Below are 15,606 nucleotides of genomic sequence, written 5' to 3'. Positions count from 1 at the left end.
GCGAAAATATTTTTATAAATATAAATTTACTAAAACTACAGTTTTGATTGAAACTGTACTTGCAAAAAGGAGAAAAAAATTGTGAATATTCACAGGACTTCCTCTTTCTGCTATTTTAATTAAATTTTTATGAAATTTAGAATTTAACTAAAGAAAAATAGGGACATTATTAGAAATGTTCACACTATAATAAAGTGATACTTTTTATTGGAAGCGTAACTTCACATTTCTCCCCCCCCCCAAAAAAAACGCCACCAAATAAACGCTCTCTGGGAAAAATTTCAATCTATAGTAATTGGCTTAACATCAACTTTACCACCAAGTTGATTAGAAACCATTTGATGACTGGCTAACTTGGTAGAAAACTTAAAAAGCCCCACTTACAGGTCGGCCTGTATATTCTTCCCTGTTAAATATTTCAAACTGTTAAGTACTAGGCGAAAGTTAGAACCGTACAGTGAACATTAGATACGTCACTTTTTAACTTTATCCTTTCCTAAAACTTTGTTAAAGTAACGAAAGTTTTCGGGAAAAATGTAAAAAATAAAAATATAATAAAATAAGAAATGTATTTTTATTTTCACTATTATTGAATTATTGGATAAAATAATAATAATAAAGGGAAGGGATTAGCTATGCGGTTAGCTTACTGGACTCCCACGCGGAGGTCCCGGGTTCGAATCCAGCGGCCGACCCTTAGATTGTCTCTTCCTAAGAGCTTCTTACACAGCTTCACCGTCCGGTGATGAACAGTGTTGTCTGCAACGAGAGAACACTGTCCGGAGGCTGGCAGTGCTCTGAAAAAAGCTCCGGGTACCAATGACGCGCCTTAAATCATTAAAATAATAATAATAATAATAATAATAATAATAATAATAATTATAACCATCATCATCATTAATAAAAATAAACATGAAAATATTTATGTGACCACTAAAAAAAGAAAAAGATAATCAAAATATTGAGGGATGGAATTACTTCAATCGTTAAACGTGATAGATTCCTATGCGGAGATCCCGGGTTCGAATCCAGCTGCTGGTATTTAGATTTTATCTTTTTAGAAGAAAAAATCTTAAATAAAGCTCCGGGTGCCAATAAAATCTGAGAATAAATAAAAATTGTACCACAGATTATTGCTTAAATGTACAACTATTCTAAAAGCTCTGCTAAGAGCAGAATTCTAGCCAAATTATAAATGAAATTGCGAAGAAAAACACTAAAGGCCTGGACAGCTTCATTTTCCAATAGAACCACCATAGATTTACTCTCAAAAGAAAACATTTCCCACATTTTCTTTAGTTTTCTTTCATAGAGGAGAAATTTATTTCAGTATATACGGTCTTGTTTCTATTGGAAAGGAAAAACTGATAAATAGTCTCACCGGAGAATAGTTCATTCAATGTTGTTTCAAACTTCAACTAAGAAACTTTTCACAAAATAGAAAACTGGCAGGAATTATGACGTAATAGGGGAAGGAGGTTTTCTTTATTTTTTGGCCAAATCAGTAAGTTTTTCATTTTGTTTGTATATATGCGCAACAGTTGATCTAATCTATTTGTGTTATTACAAATATTGAGCGATGCATAAATTTAACTGATAGCTATCGAAAATCACTATCGATACTGAATAGTAGAAAGGTGTTACAGCTAGGAATCTTACTTCTACCTGTGCATGGACTGTTGGCATTCTTAGTTTCGTCTTCAACTTGAAAGTGTTCTTAAACTTCTACTTTAGAATGCACTTAGAGAACATTTCTTTCCTTCATTCATTAGGCTATTTACAACGCTTACCTGCTACTAGGTCGTTGGGGGATCAGATTCGTTACTTCATTTAAGCGATACTGTAGCATTGAACATCAAGCGGTGAGCAAATTAATTAAGTTCCTTAATTAATTGAATGTTAATATAAATAAACTTATTATAATTGGCAGCTATTGATTAGACAGGTTAATTTATTAATACCTTATATAAATTAGACATTAAATGACTTGCACATACTTGTTGTTCAGGAATTCTTGCAATTTATGAAGTGATTTTCCTCTGCAAATAAGAACTTAATGATTAGCGAAGCATATTGCGATTAGTTTAGGTTAACTTGCTTAAAATAATTTATTTTTTTAAATTTTATTTCAACTTTTTATTCATTTAATTTGAAGAAATAACGTAATAAAAAAGTATCATTTCAACCAAAGTAAGACCTTTATGCTTGAAATAAACGTCGCAGAAGTAGAGCACAACTATTGGAAGAAAAAATAGATTTACATATTTAATTTAAATATTATGTAAGTCATTAATTTAACGCATCGATCGATATTTTTAATTACTAATAGGAAACAGAAACAAAGAAAAAAGTGAAATGCATTTATGAGAAAAAGGAATCTGGTGGATCTTTTAGACCAAGTTTGAAAAATTGAGTAACCTCTTCGTTAAAAACTATAAGCCTCTTTACAACAGTGGGACAATATTATCCAATCATTACCAATTCATCAACAGAGAAATTATCATTACTATTATTATTTCAAATACATGTTGACTCCTTCTTAACTTGGACAATCAAATGATGATATACAATGCCTTCTTACTTCATTGGTGCTACACCAGAGCAGGTAATAGCTCTTCTAATTCTTTTAATCGGTGAGTGGTGAATTAGAGAAAGATAAAGAATTTGCTAGCTAAATAAAATAAAAGATAACATTGTGATTGTTGTGAAGAAAGGTCGTCTTCGCTGGTTAGGTTAAGTGGTGAGAATGGAGATGGACAGACTATCTAAAAGGCTCCTCAATGGTCGACCCGGTGGAGTTCGCCGAAGAGGAAGACCTTGCTTGCGCAGTCTAGACGATCTCCAAGATGACTTCACCTCAATGGTGGAGAATGAAGGCCAAAGACAAGAATGTCTGGTAGAAGCTTGTGGACGAGGTCCCAATCCTTTAGGACTGTTGCGCCGTAAATAGATAACATATGGCTTTGTTTAGATTGGGTGGGTTTGTCCTGGTCTGTGGCCGATTCAATATTCAAATATCCATGAATACGTTACGATTAAAGCGAAGCACAGTAGGGAACCTGAGTGATTTGGACATTAGCTGGCCATCAATTTGGAATGTAGGTATCTTTTCTGTCCCTTACTATTTCTCTCCTCTGGGAACCCAGAAACAACACTTCTCTATTGTGAAACTAGTAGCGATTGCTACTTCAAAAAAAGCGATGATTTTATCCGCCTAGATGACGAATTTATACATGAATTAAAACTTATCACTCGGAATTAAGTGGTTAATATGTGTATTAGCTTCAACAAGAAGGTTGTTTTTTTTTTTTTAATTAAATTTTATTGTAATTTACAACTGCACATACAAGTAAAAAAGATGACTAGATGTGACATGAGTGGAGTTACCACCTTTCGGTGGCTCTCTAATGAGTCAATTATTGGGCTGCAATGCCGAGTAAATCGTGGCGTAAATCGACGGTTTGGATTGACAGGAAGAGTCCAAGATGAAAGCTGGTGAATGAGAGAGGTTAAGGATGTGCGGAAAGACGAGGGTGAAATTTCTTGCATCTGGCGGAGATTAGGGTCTTGAATAAAAAGGTACTTGTAGTTCTTGGAGAATGGTACTGATGAGTCTTAGTATGGAGCATCGGGTTATATGGCGTAGAATTCGTGGCTGTAGTGTGGATTCAGTAGTTGTCGGAATACTTGGCTGAACTCCACATTCTAGTCCCTATGTCCAAATCGGTTTCTGTAGCGCGACATATATTAGTAAATACTTTGTTTTTTTGATCATTTTTCAAGGATTCTTGCCAGTGGGTAGTACCGTCTTGTCTTTTAAGGGTGCATGTGGGCTCCATGTCAAAATTAGTATTTTAGATTCCGTATTTAATAAAATATTGGCTTTGTGAGTAAAGATATCAAGAGGAGAACTCTTTCACACGATTACCTCTTAACGTTGCGTTATTATATTTCCTTAAAACTTAGCATTTATACTAAAAAGATAATCCTAGATAAGTGATAAAAAAAAAATTAAAAAACTAAAAAAATCGATTGAAAAAGTAACGTTTAATTAGACGTTTTTTTTTGCAAATTTGTAATTTCAGTTAAATATTTAATATTGTTAAAATGGAATTTGAGATAAGTCCTTACATTACCCTGAAATAGCAAATAGGTGGTTGGGGATTTAGCATAATTAAATAAATTTAATTTGATTAAATGGCTCTCTTGTAGAAAGATGAATTTTCCGGCCTACATTTTGTGCATGTTCTTCTAATAAATTTAGAGAGTTTTACTTTTAGAGATAGTGGTGTCTTTTTTACAGCAAGAGAAAGATATAAATCGAAATAAGTGAATTGAAAAAGCCAACATCCGCGGTATTTTCATTAAACAAGATGAATAGAGGGAAGTTACAAGATTGTCAGGTGGAGATAAGTCGGAGAGGAAGCTAGAACTGTGCCAAGGACCCAAACTGCCAATCGGCACAACCACTTGCATGTCCATCCTCTTATCTACATTGTTAACTAAAACAACAGTTTGTCTACTTTACATATTTTTAATTTTTATTTTATTTGCTATTTTTTTTTTTAAAGTTATTTGTATAAAACTTGACCATTTGGGGGCGCTAGTAGCAGGAGACTTCTTATCTCGACTCCGAAGTGTTACGTCAATTATTTCCGATGTAATTGCTTTAATGCCTTATCCGGAAGTACAACTTGGCTGAAAGGAGTTTTCACTTTCTGTGATTTCTTTTCCTTCTCGAAAATGCCTTTCTGATTATCTCTTTACTTTATCATCATTTCATTAAGATAGAAATCGATATCTTTTATTTGATTAATTTTTAGGGTAGTAGAAATTTGTTCCACTGAAAATTACAAACTAATGTAAAAATGGGGCCACGTTAAGTTGACTAGAATGAACGAAATGAACTTTTCCTGGCTGAACAAATAATTGAGCATATAGGTAAACTTCCAATGTAGAAACTTGAGCTCTAATCCTTTACGGAAGACCTCCATAGAAGAAGGCATTCGCAAGTCTTCTAAAGCATTTCATCTCGAACTGCGCACATACTGGAGGCTGAATCAAACGTAGCATTCGATAGAGTTCCTAATCGTTTAGGCATCTTTTATTCTTGCATTGTAACAGTGCTGTGAAAGTAAAGTAGTTGCTATGTTTATTAACCACAGCTGTGGATTTGGTTTGAAAAATGATTTTATTTAGGATTTTATCAGTTAGAGTTGGGACTTGCTGGAATACAGACGAGGATTGCAAATTTGTAGAAAAGCCAGTTTCCCTCTTGCTGACCTGCGACTTTTCTTGTCTGCGGCCCATGCGGCGTATGTATGTTCATTCATATATTAAATATTTTGTTAAGTAACTTTATCCGACTTATTGTTATTATAGCTTTGTTTAAGTAGTTTAGTTGTCTTGTCTCTCTGTGAGTGTGTGCGTGTGTGCTTGAGTGTGCGTAAGGTGCTCTCTCAGAAGTGTAGTTCGTACGAGGTGGTGGCCGGCCTACAGCATTTTTGGTATAAACTCAAAGTAACATATTAATCAACCCTTATACTTAACTTTTTAAACTGTAAGTTTTTGTTAAGGTATAAAACAGAATTTGCCATTAATTGCTGATAATTTGTTACGAGATCAAAGCAATAGGGTCTTGTTTCGAAAAGTATTTTTGGTAGGCTTAACCTTAGATCGTAAAGGAAGCTAGCCACCCTTGTAATGTGCGCAAAGACTTGAATTCTAAAAAAAAAAGAAGTATTTCTGGGAGGGAACATTGGGCAAAATTTGGCAAAGGGCTTGTTCAACAACCATAAAGACCAGCATTTCTCAGTACCATTTCCAATATTGTCTGTTCCTCTGTAATGGTCCAACGATATTCTTCGTATTTTCGTATTTTTATAATAATAAAACAGTTGTCACAAGTACTACAGCTGACCTTTCTGATGCTTCCAATATACATAATATTCCCGGTAACTGGCAGTTTCTTTACCAGCAAAGTCTTTGAAGGAAACCGATTAAGAAACTAGGACATTCTCACTGAAACTCACGCCAAATTTGATTAAAGAAACGGTCGGTTCTTTCTATCACTTAAGACTCCTACAATAATCAAATGATTGTCTCTTTCTAAAACATCATTTTTAGAACATTTCCTTCTTTTTTCGACAATAATGCTTCAACAATTTCTTAACAGCCTAATTTAAGTACATATTCTGTTTTTTTATATATGTAAGTGATGGAAATCGATTACCAACAATAAATATGGTGAGAAATAGCGAAATAATGTATAATAATTGATGTTTTGGCAATATTTCTTCTCAAAATCAAATTATGTTCAGGTGAAGCGTACCATTTTATTGTATTTTTACATTTCATTCCATTATACGATATCATTTAGAGTACTCAATGCTGAATGTCTCAGGTGTGTAACCATCGAGAGAAACATAGTAGATGGAATTATATCCACCAACTATCTCAATGGATATGCATGAAGGTATATGAGGTTTTTGTGCGCACTTTAATAAAATATGGTAAATGCGAGACAGCTTACCAGTAACTGAAAAGCATATCCGGAAATCTAAAGAACATGCCGTCCTACTTCGTTAGTTACCAGTTACCCTGGTGGACGAACAATAAACTATTACGATATCAGCAGAATATAAACTTCGGATTTTTATTATTCTGATCTTCAGGGTCACACTTTAACTATGTGTTTTAGTGTACCCTCGCCTTTCATCAGCTCTTTCTTAAGGCAAAGCTGTCGTAGCGAATACAATCAGAACAATCAGTCTATTTCCGGCTGCATGGAACTTTGAGACACAGCCAAAGCTTCCAATATATCTACAAAATTCAATCCACCCAATCAACGCTCCTTATTGGTACTTTTATTACGCCCAAAAAAACTGCTAATTCGCAGATGTTTCGTAAAATTGAAATTCTGAATAAAACTATTCAGTTTTCTTTATTTATAAACAGTTATCGCATTAATAATTTCACAATAATCGATATGTGTAATTCGAATGTGACGTTGACAAGCTTCTCGACGAGGTGATTCGACTTCAAAGTTTGTATACAAAATTTTCTAAAATAAACTTACTATAAATAACCTTCTTTTACCTTTATACTTTTAATTTCCTTGTAGAAAACTAAGGGAAATCGCTTAAAAAGATAATTGGGATAAAAAAAAAGATGAACATAATGAAGTTTTCTTTATGGTTAACAGATTTCGATCAAAAACTTTTTGTAACCATCCTTGGATAAACACAAAGGTCCAAAGGAGTTTATCAGCATTATAATATCTTTACCAGGATCAGACTTAATTAAACATATAATTAGAAATTACTGGCTTACGGAGATCAAAGGAAGTTACAGTGACTGTTTAACGTTGAGACTTGGTTAATTTCTGTTATGCCGTAGGCTAAATTAAAATTTACTATATTAATGAAAATAATTCGGGATACAATAGTAACATTAATTGGAGTCCCTGAAGTTTTGTTACTATTATTTATTTTTTGTTTTTAAATTTAAGAAAATTGTAAATTCTACATCTTAGGTGAATCGGAAATGCAATTGCAATCAATACTCTACATTCAAACGAGCAGGTTGAAAAAATGTGGCTTACATGGTCTTATGTGAATGGCGTGAGCTAAATTTCAAAAATTAATCCATCCTTAAGAATCCAAGTGGACAAAAATTAACAAGTGGCTTAGATGTTTTGAATCCATTTTGTTATAATCTCGTTTTTTACCATGACATTAAAAGTAGTAAAGTAATTGCCAATTTTTTTAGGCGGTCTTTACGTCCAACTACCAATTAGGTGTCGTGGATCTGGAGACGACTAGCAAACTTACTTTACTGTAAAATTCCTTTTATTAACCATTAAAGAAAATCCACTGCCTAAGACCGGGAATAGAACACAGTACCTCAATACATCTTAGCTTCACTGGTCTCGCCTCTAACCGCTCGGCTACCTTATAGTACAATATATTTCGTCACTAAAAAATTTAAGTAGTAGCAAAATTTCGAAATACGAATTATCCACTGTATATCTGCCATCTTACTACAGTTTTCTTAGTTATTCGAGTGCTTAATCTAGCCAGCGTGCAGATAATCCATAAAGTCAGAACAATATATGAGTAATGTTTTCATATCCGATATAAATTATGTAAAAGCAGATATCTTTGGCAATCTTTTTAATGTACATCTTATGTTGGTAATGTGTTCAGGTCGTTTCGTATTTAATCACTTCAATGAAGTTTAATATCCAGTAGCTCATCTAGTAAAGTAGGGGATATCAGAATGTAAATGGAGGCTAATTTATTCAAGCAAACTCATGAGTTGTACCTATTATCTTACTTAATATATAACCACTTAGTAGTAATGTCATTTACCCTGTAAAATTTATCTTTTTATGTTTGTAGACAGTATCTTAATCGGAAATACCATGTTAAAGAATCGATTGTTCATTTTTCTGAGGTTTAGCTTCTCCTGTGATTTTCTGCAAATTGCGTGTACAGTACACAAAGCTGCTAGAAGTTTATGAAATTAGATTTAGAGCACTTCTAGAGTGGGAAGAGATTAGGTTTGGCTCCTGAAGTATCAATTCAGATTAAAGTGTGTAATTTTACAAATTTTTTGGGTCACTGAGAATTCCTGAGTTACAATCTCGAAAGATTGTAACTTCAAACTCTTGTTAGAGTTCACACAAATTTTTTTTTTTGTTGCAATTGTAAGTAGTCCTCGAATAAGTAATTTTTATCCAGCAGTGTAACTTCATAGAAAATTCTAGACCCGGCAATCCCCACTCCAACTCTATAATATAGTAACTCTAATATTAAGAACTAATTAAAACAGACTCTTAACATAATAGTGCAAAATTGAAGCGCTCCTTCCAATGTAACGGGATATCGTTTTGTTGATTGATTCATTTGAAATGATATCTGTTTTAATTGATTAGGTTTAGTAAATGAAATCGAATCGAAGTTATTGCAGTTAGTATCGATAGCTTCTTCTGTTCAAATTTCTTCTAATTTTCAATCATTTTACAAAGTTGAATTTCTAAAGAATTGAAAGAGGCAAACTGAATTCTGTTCACTAGGGCTTTAATTCTTAGACTCACTAACCATTAAATTGGTTAATTCGGTTAAATTTGCATCGCGATTTTGTAAAATCATTTTCGGGTTTCATGTGCGCTATTCAAAGTCATATTTAAATAGGTATTGCTTAAATGATATTTGATCACGATGAAGTCTGATTTTTTTGACATTTCAATATTAAAATATCATTTATGTTTACCTAGTCCTTACCATGAAATGCTGCAGGCAAAAAAAGATCCTATATGACCTCAAAGCCCTTTCACTGAAGGAAGAAGAAATCCCTTACGGGTATCCAAACGTATAATTAAAGAACTGCACTTTCACTATGAGTCCTAAGCACTGTCATAATACTTAATTGGTCTACAAGGGGCAGTACATTTAATATGAGGCGAAGAATTGTCGTGATGTAACAAAATGAATCAGAAATCTTAGCCATTTTGCTTGAAAGCAGTTCGAAGATGATTCACAACGGAAAATGCTACTTGTATTAGAGACTTCTAGACATGTATTGCTCTACATATTTCACAATATTACTGCTCTTGAATCCTAAAAGAATGCCAGTATAATTTTTCCTGACGATGGAAAGTTTACAATTAAAATTTACAAAATTCTTGGAGTAATTTTCAAAATTGTACTTTTATTCGCCTTTAAATTTCGATAGGTTTTTACTCCTTCGCTAGATACAAAAAGTAGCGAAAACCAGAAGCAATGTTTTATTTTGGCAAGGAGATGGCCTAGCGTTTAGGGTTTTCATTTTTTAGCGAAACCGTTCTCAAACTTTAGCTAACAAACTTAGAGACACTTTATCGATGACTATTCTGTACCACAGTAGAATTGATAACTCGTGAAGTCACAGTATAGGCTTGAGGTCATATTGAAATGTTGTTTTAAAGTTCAACATTATCTCGTAATGACTAAATAAGTTATTAGATTAATTAAATAGAGTTCTACAGTTGTCTGAATGCTTTTCAACGAGAAAGGTCTTGTTTTCCTGCATTTTCTTTTTTCCTTTTTAATGGAAGTAGATAATTTTTTCTGTTAGATGTTGAAAAGAAAGGTAATCCCATGTAGTACTCTGTCCAGACCTTTTACCTTCGTCTCAATCTTCTTTTTTTCCAAGATTAAACCCTTTTTCCTGACATTAACAAGGAACTAAGTAATGATTCACTGTAAATAAGGTATGTGTAATCTTTTTTCTTGCTACGTTCTAGTACATTGTATTCTTATAATTAATACAAATAAAGGAGCTTCTGTTGTAAACAAGGTACCCTATACAACTAATGATTTCACCCAAGTTCGTTAAATTCAACTAATTATAGTTAACATCGTAATAAAAAATAGTAAGCGTCTCATTACGGTTGCTGATAATTAGGCCATTTCTAAAATTTATTTTTAATTTCTGATTTATAAAAACTTCACTAAAAGACAAGTTAATTACCCAATAAATTATAAATATTTATTTTTTTTTTGCGTTAATTTGTGCTAAAATCAGCGCGTTGGCGCTGTAAGTAACAATGATAACAGAGTAACAAAAGAAGCAAACGACGTGGAGACGTTGCCGAATGGTAACACTCCAAAACATTAGACTATTGGTCACTTGAGAGGTGGTCATGAGGCCACGGTCTCTTAAGGCGTCTTGTCATGGTTATCAGGAAGAGTTTTTGAAGAAAGATTTCTAGCTAGAGGATTTATATGAGATTGCAGGTTAAAATGGAGTTTTCTGTATCGTGTTTTAGCGACTTGTGGTTAATAAAAGGAATGTTAAGGTCAGGGTGTTGGACACAAAATTGGGCGTATACAATATTTCGAAGTATTTTAGATTGAAGGGACTGAATCCTTTGGAGATTTGTGCGTTTGGTTGAACCCCACAGCTCTATTCCATAAGCCCAGATGGGTCTTTAGTCTTTTGTTTTCTAATTTTAAAATATAAATGTATTTTTTTTTCTTCGAGGGGGAAAAATGCCAAAGGCACCTTCCGACGATCTGTCGAGTGTGTGGGGCTCGACCCACTAAAAACCCCCTCCTCTTCAGGCGTAAAATATTCATCCCGGAACCGCCAAACAGCATTACATCGGGATGGCGCCTCGTATACTTGGCTTACCTTCTATTTCTACTCTTCCACCTTACCTGCAATTATTCGGGGTCCTTCTTTTTCCTCATTAGTATTCTTTTAACAGTGGAAGTTACCTTTGCCCTAGCTTCCTTATCTTTCAGCATCCGTCCGACGATGCTGTCCGGAGTTATCGGACCGGTGACTTCCTGCAAGCTTCTTCTTTCTTGTATCCATCGTGTACACTCAAAAAAGTTGTGCAGGGCGTCATCCGAGTCCGAGTCCCCGTAAATGCATGCCCCCAATGGCCTTTTCCCGATTTTTTTAATGAATTTTAAGAAATACCCGTGGCCCAGTAAAATATAAAAATTGAAATTCTCAGGACGAATGGAATTAAATTTTACAAATAAAAAACAAACTCTAACCTAAAAACTCAATTTCATTTTAAAATTTTATCGCATTACTGATTCCACTCTTTAATGTTTCAACCTTTTTGATGCTGTTTCGAAGTTTTACTGAGAACATTAGAATATAGACTTCTGTTTGTTCACTTTGTAGTGTAGCTTTTAATATGTTGTTTGTCTATTATATAACCCAAACAGGTTGGAACCTGTTAATTTTATGTTGTAAACTAAACAATGTTTGCGTTTGGCTGGCTATGGCATCCGATCCCTATCCTAGAGAATCACTGATTCGTGAAACTCACACGATTGACGAGAGCTATGTATTTGACAGTCAGCTAGTAACTACAGACTCACGACTGCTGGCGGGTTTGGGTTCAAGGAAGCATTCCTAATTCTTACTCTGACCGTAATGAAAGAAACGTTTATAATCTAACCATTGACTAATAACTTAAAAATTTCTTTCGGGCTTCAACTGGAGACCCTGTTATAAGAAAGACCTTGGTTCCTCATTATACTGTTTCTTCCTACCATTCTTGTTAAATCTTCCCTGCTGTTCCCGAGAAGTCCTTAATCAGACTCATGGTTTCCCTCTAAGTTAAAATATCAAGAGGGTACCCAATTTTGTGCAACTTCTCATCTTTTTCATCGTAACATTGTCAGTATCATTTGTACAGGAAACCACACTCGCTGGCCACAACCATTGGAACTGTAAATTTCCCCATAATAATACAAAAGAAAGTAAACAGTGATTTGACAACTTACAGCGTCCTGGATATTTAGCTCCCTAGATATGTTTGGCTTTGCATGACGATCAGTGTGGAGGACAAATCACATAAGCAAATATGATCTCTAAAAGCTCGGCGCGTTTCCTCAGAAAACTACGCAACACAGATATTTCCTTTTCCTCTCTTCTCTTATCGTGAAAAGTCTCTCTCTTTTTTCCACGATGGCATATTATATTCATATATCAGTATATATTTCTGGGCTCATAATAAAAGAATATAATAGGAGGAGGGAGGCACTGACAGACAAAAAAGTTACATTTTTTCAATATAAATTTTCTTTGTTACGTCATTATCCATTCGTTGTGGCTCTTGACTCGATATCATGAGATTTTCTTTCTTTTATATTCAAATATGTAAGCCCATTATTAAAGTATAACACATAACTTTATTTTATGAAAAGATTTTTCCTTTTATTCTTTTAAGGAAAATCTTTTTTTTTTCTGGATTTCCATTTATTTAAGGAAATAATATTTACTGTAAAAAAAGGAAAATCTGGTAACAAATTTTTTATTCTCTGGTAGCACAATTCTCCAAAATAAAATGGCTTATTTTCTTCGGACTTGGCGTTTTCACTAATTTTTATTTTATTTTTTTTACTAAATACTTCTGATTTAGTGTGGCAAAATCAGTTTTATGACATTTAACTAAATAATATTGAATTAATCAAGCCTTATTTCGAGCTAATTCTAAAATTCCAATTCAAAAAACTCAAAGCAGTGCGGTAATTTCAAGGAATTGACACCTTTTTTTTAAAAAAAAAAATAATTTGAATATCACAAATTTAGACATTTCTTTTAGAATTAATACAGAAATTCAATCTAAGTTTTAATTAATCTTAGTTTTTAAATTAAAGTTGGGCGGAAGTTGTACTTCATTCTTGCAACTAGAGTTATCTTCCTTTCTGTTACAGTGGGCGGAACGAATTAAGTTTGTAAGCAAACTACCACCAACTGATGGTAACTTCCAGTAACAAAGAAGTAACTCCAATACAATGATCCATCTTCTTTGCTAAGGAATAAAATAAAGTACATTGTCACTGAGAACCTTGGAAGAATACCCACTAATTCCATGTTTTTATAGCAATAAATATCTTTCTGTGAATTTTTACTCCTCCGTCTGCCCTCGAAAGTCTCAGCGCTTCTTTTAAGTCAGCTTCATCAGACTTCTGAGTGAGACTACATTGACCTTTTGAGTGCAGTTATGCGCTTAGCCAGCCAGCTCTTATCAGCAAAAGGAATGTTTCATTTCTTTCTTTTTTTCAGTTGCAATGCTCACCGTTCATGGTTAACCGGAAGAGTTATTTAGGAAATATTCTCTGTATCCACTTCTTTTTTTCTGAGTCTCTCTTGATGACATCCTTACGCGATGCCCCGCTAATCGCATCCTATTGAGCCTAATTACTTTACTCTATCCTGCTTGACGTAAAAGTTCTCCTAGCCGAGCTCTGGGCGCCCCTAACTGGACCATAGATTTTTCTCAAGAAGCAGCCTGAAATGCACTTAAACATTTTCTGCAGAAACCAGAAGTAGGAGAGTAATTGCGGAAGTGAAGCAGGAGTGAAAGAGAAAAGGGCGTTCCCTTCCCCATAGTAATCAGAAACGAGTAATTATTACAAATCGTTTTCCAATTTTACACGTCCCAAAATGATTTTAAAAGAACATAGAATGCAGAAACGCTAGTTTAAAAAACATCTCATAATGAGCATTTTGTAATTAAGTAACATTACAAATTTTAGTTATAATTTATTCAATTTGCAACTTACAATAAAATTATGCACGTAACAATTATAAATGAAGTGTTTGTTTAACATATTACATAATTAGTACAAATTTGAATATAAAATCATCAGAATAAATATTATTAAGTAATGTAAATTTGCAATCGCATTCATTGATGAATGAACACATGAAACATACAAGTAATTCATTAATTATGAATACTGCCCACACAAATTGTGAAATTAAGCCCACATTGGCTCACTGTTAACAGCATTGAATCACGATTTGAATTCATGTTCCATTTAAACAGTTCTGGGACATCAATAAATGCATTGAATTCTTTATTTCACTCGTAACAAAAAATCTCTACTATTTTTTTTTTATGGCATTTTTTATTTTTTCCCCATGCTTTAGTAGACTCAATGGAAATTCTAGTTTTAATATCAGCTGATGTAAGTTTGAAAGCCCGGGTTACAAACATTATGACCACTTGGCAAACCTTAAAGAGTCCAACAAGAAGAAAATGAAGTTTTGGCGAGTGAGTAGCCGGCAGCGGATTGGTTAACCACATACCCAGTCCAACAATGTTAACACTTCCAGTGGTATGTTGATGGAATTCACAAAAAGAATATAAATAATATAAAAGTTAAAACAAAACTACAAGTGGACGCTAACCAGTGAGGCAGGGGTCTACATTCTTTCTCTGTAAACTTATTTATTTAAAAAAGAGAGTCTTTTTTTGGGCTAAATAATTTTTTGACCCAGAATTGTAGTATTATATTATTGTTAACATTTAGCGAGATGAAAAGCACATAATTATATTAAAAAAGAATGGGTTGATTCATGAGTTGAACTTGATCCTTTTTTTATGCATTTCTAAGTTACAAGTAAATGCAATTATATTAGTAAATTATGAAAAGTTAAAGTCATGTGAGTGTTCATACTAGATTCTTTTCATAAAAAAGTGAAGTGAAACTGCCGAATATTGGCAAAAACTATTCGAAAACGACCTCAACTTAAGAAAAATTTCTTGAAAATTGAGAAAGATTTTTTTTTTTTAAATTTATTAACATTTTCTACGTAAGATTAATATTATTTCTAAAATCGCAAAAAAAGTTTATAACGTATGAGAAAGTAACAACAGATTTAGAAAAATAAGTGAAAGGTATAGAACCACCATTGTTAATACGTTGTGATCAGCTATGACTCGATATCATTGGATGGGGCGTGGTTACACTAGCGGTGGGCGTGATTACACTAGAGGTGGGCATGACCCGCCCACAGTCTGCAACCGTACCGCATTGTGATTGGCCAATACTTTAAACCAAATAATTTCAATGAAATAATAGATTTAAAAATTATTTTCCAACATTTCTCCCATAGGTATTTGATAAACTTTCGAATTCAACAAGAAAAAAAAATCTCTTAAAAATACGATAAATAATGTTTCTTTTGAAATAATACTTCATGTTTTACACAATTATCGTTAACAGAAACAAAATAGTTGAGAATTTGTATTGTTTAATCGGGAAATAGATGAACAAGAAATAGGCATATTGTAGACTTGTAAGC

General features: G+C 33.4%; 1 protein-coding gene and 1 long non-coding RNA gene across 3 annotated transcripts in view; both read left to right on the top strand.

Moving 5' to 3' along the window:
• The window catches only part of LOC141461489 (uncharacterized), a 379,234-nt gene that overhangs the window by 309,414 nt on the left and 54,214 nt on the right, over positions 1-15,606 (top strand). The gene's annotated exons all lie outside the window — the stretch shown is intronic.
• LOC141461490 (uncharacterized) lies at positions 4,954-14,820 on the top strand. The gene is made up of 2 exons (XR_012462945.1): positions 4,954-5,319; positions 13,227-14,820. It is a non-coding gene; the product is annotated as an uncharacterized lncRNA (long non-coding RNA).

The sequence above is a fragment of the Rhodnius prolixus genome, unplaced genomic scaffold (genome assembly GCF_049639745.1).
Source record: "Rhodnius prolixus isolate KJV_2025 unplaced genomic scaffold, Rpr scaffold_6, whole genome shotgun sequence".
Classification (NCBI taxonomy): domain Eukaryota; kingdom Metazoa; phylum Arthropoda; class Insecta; order Hemiptera; family Reduviidae; genus Rhodnius; species Rhodnius prolixus.
Note: the sequence above shows the minus strand (reverse complement) of the source record. Positions and strands in the feature narration are given on the sequence as shown.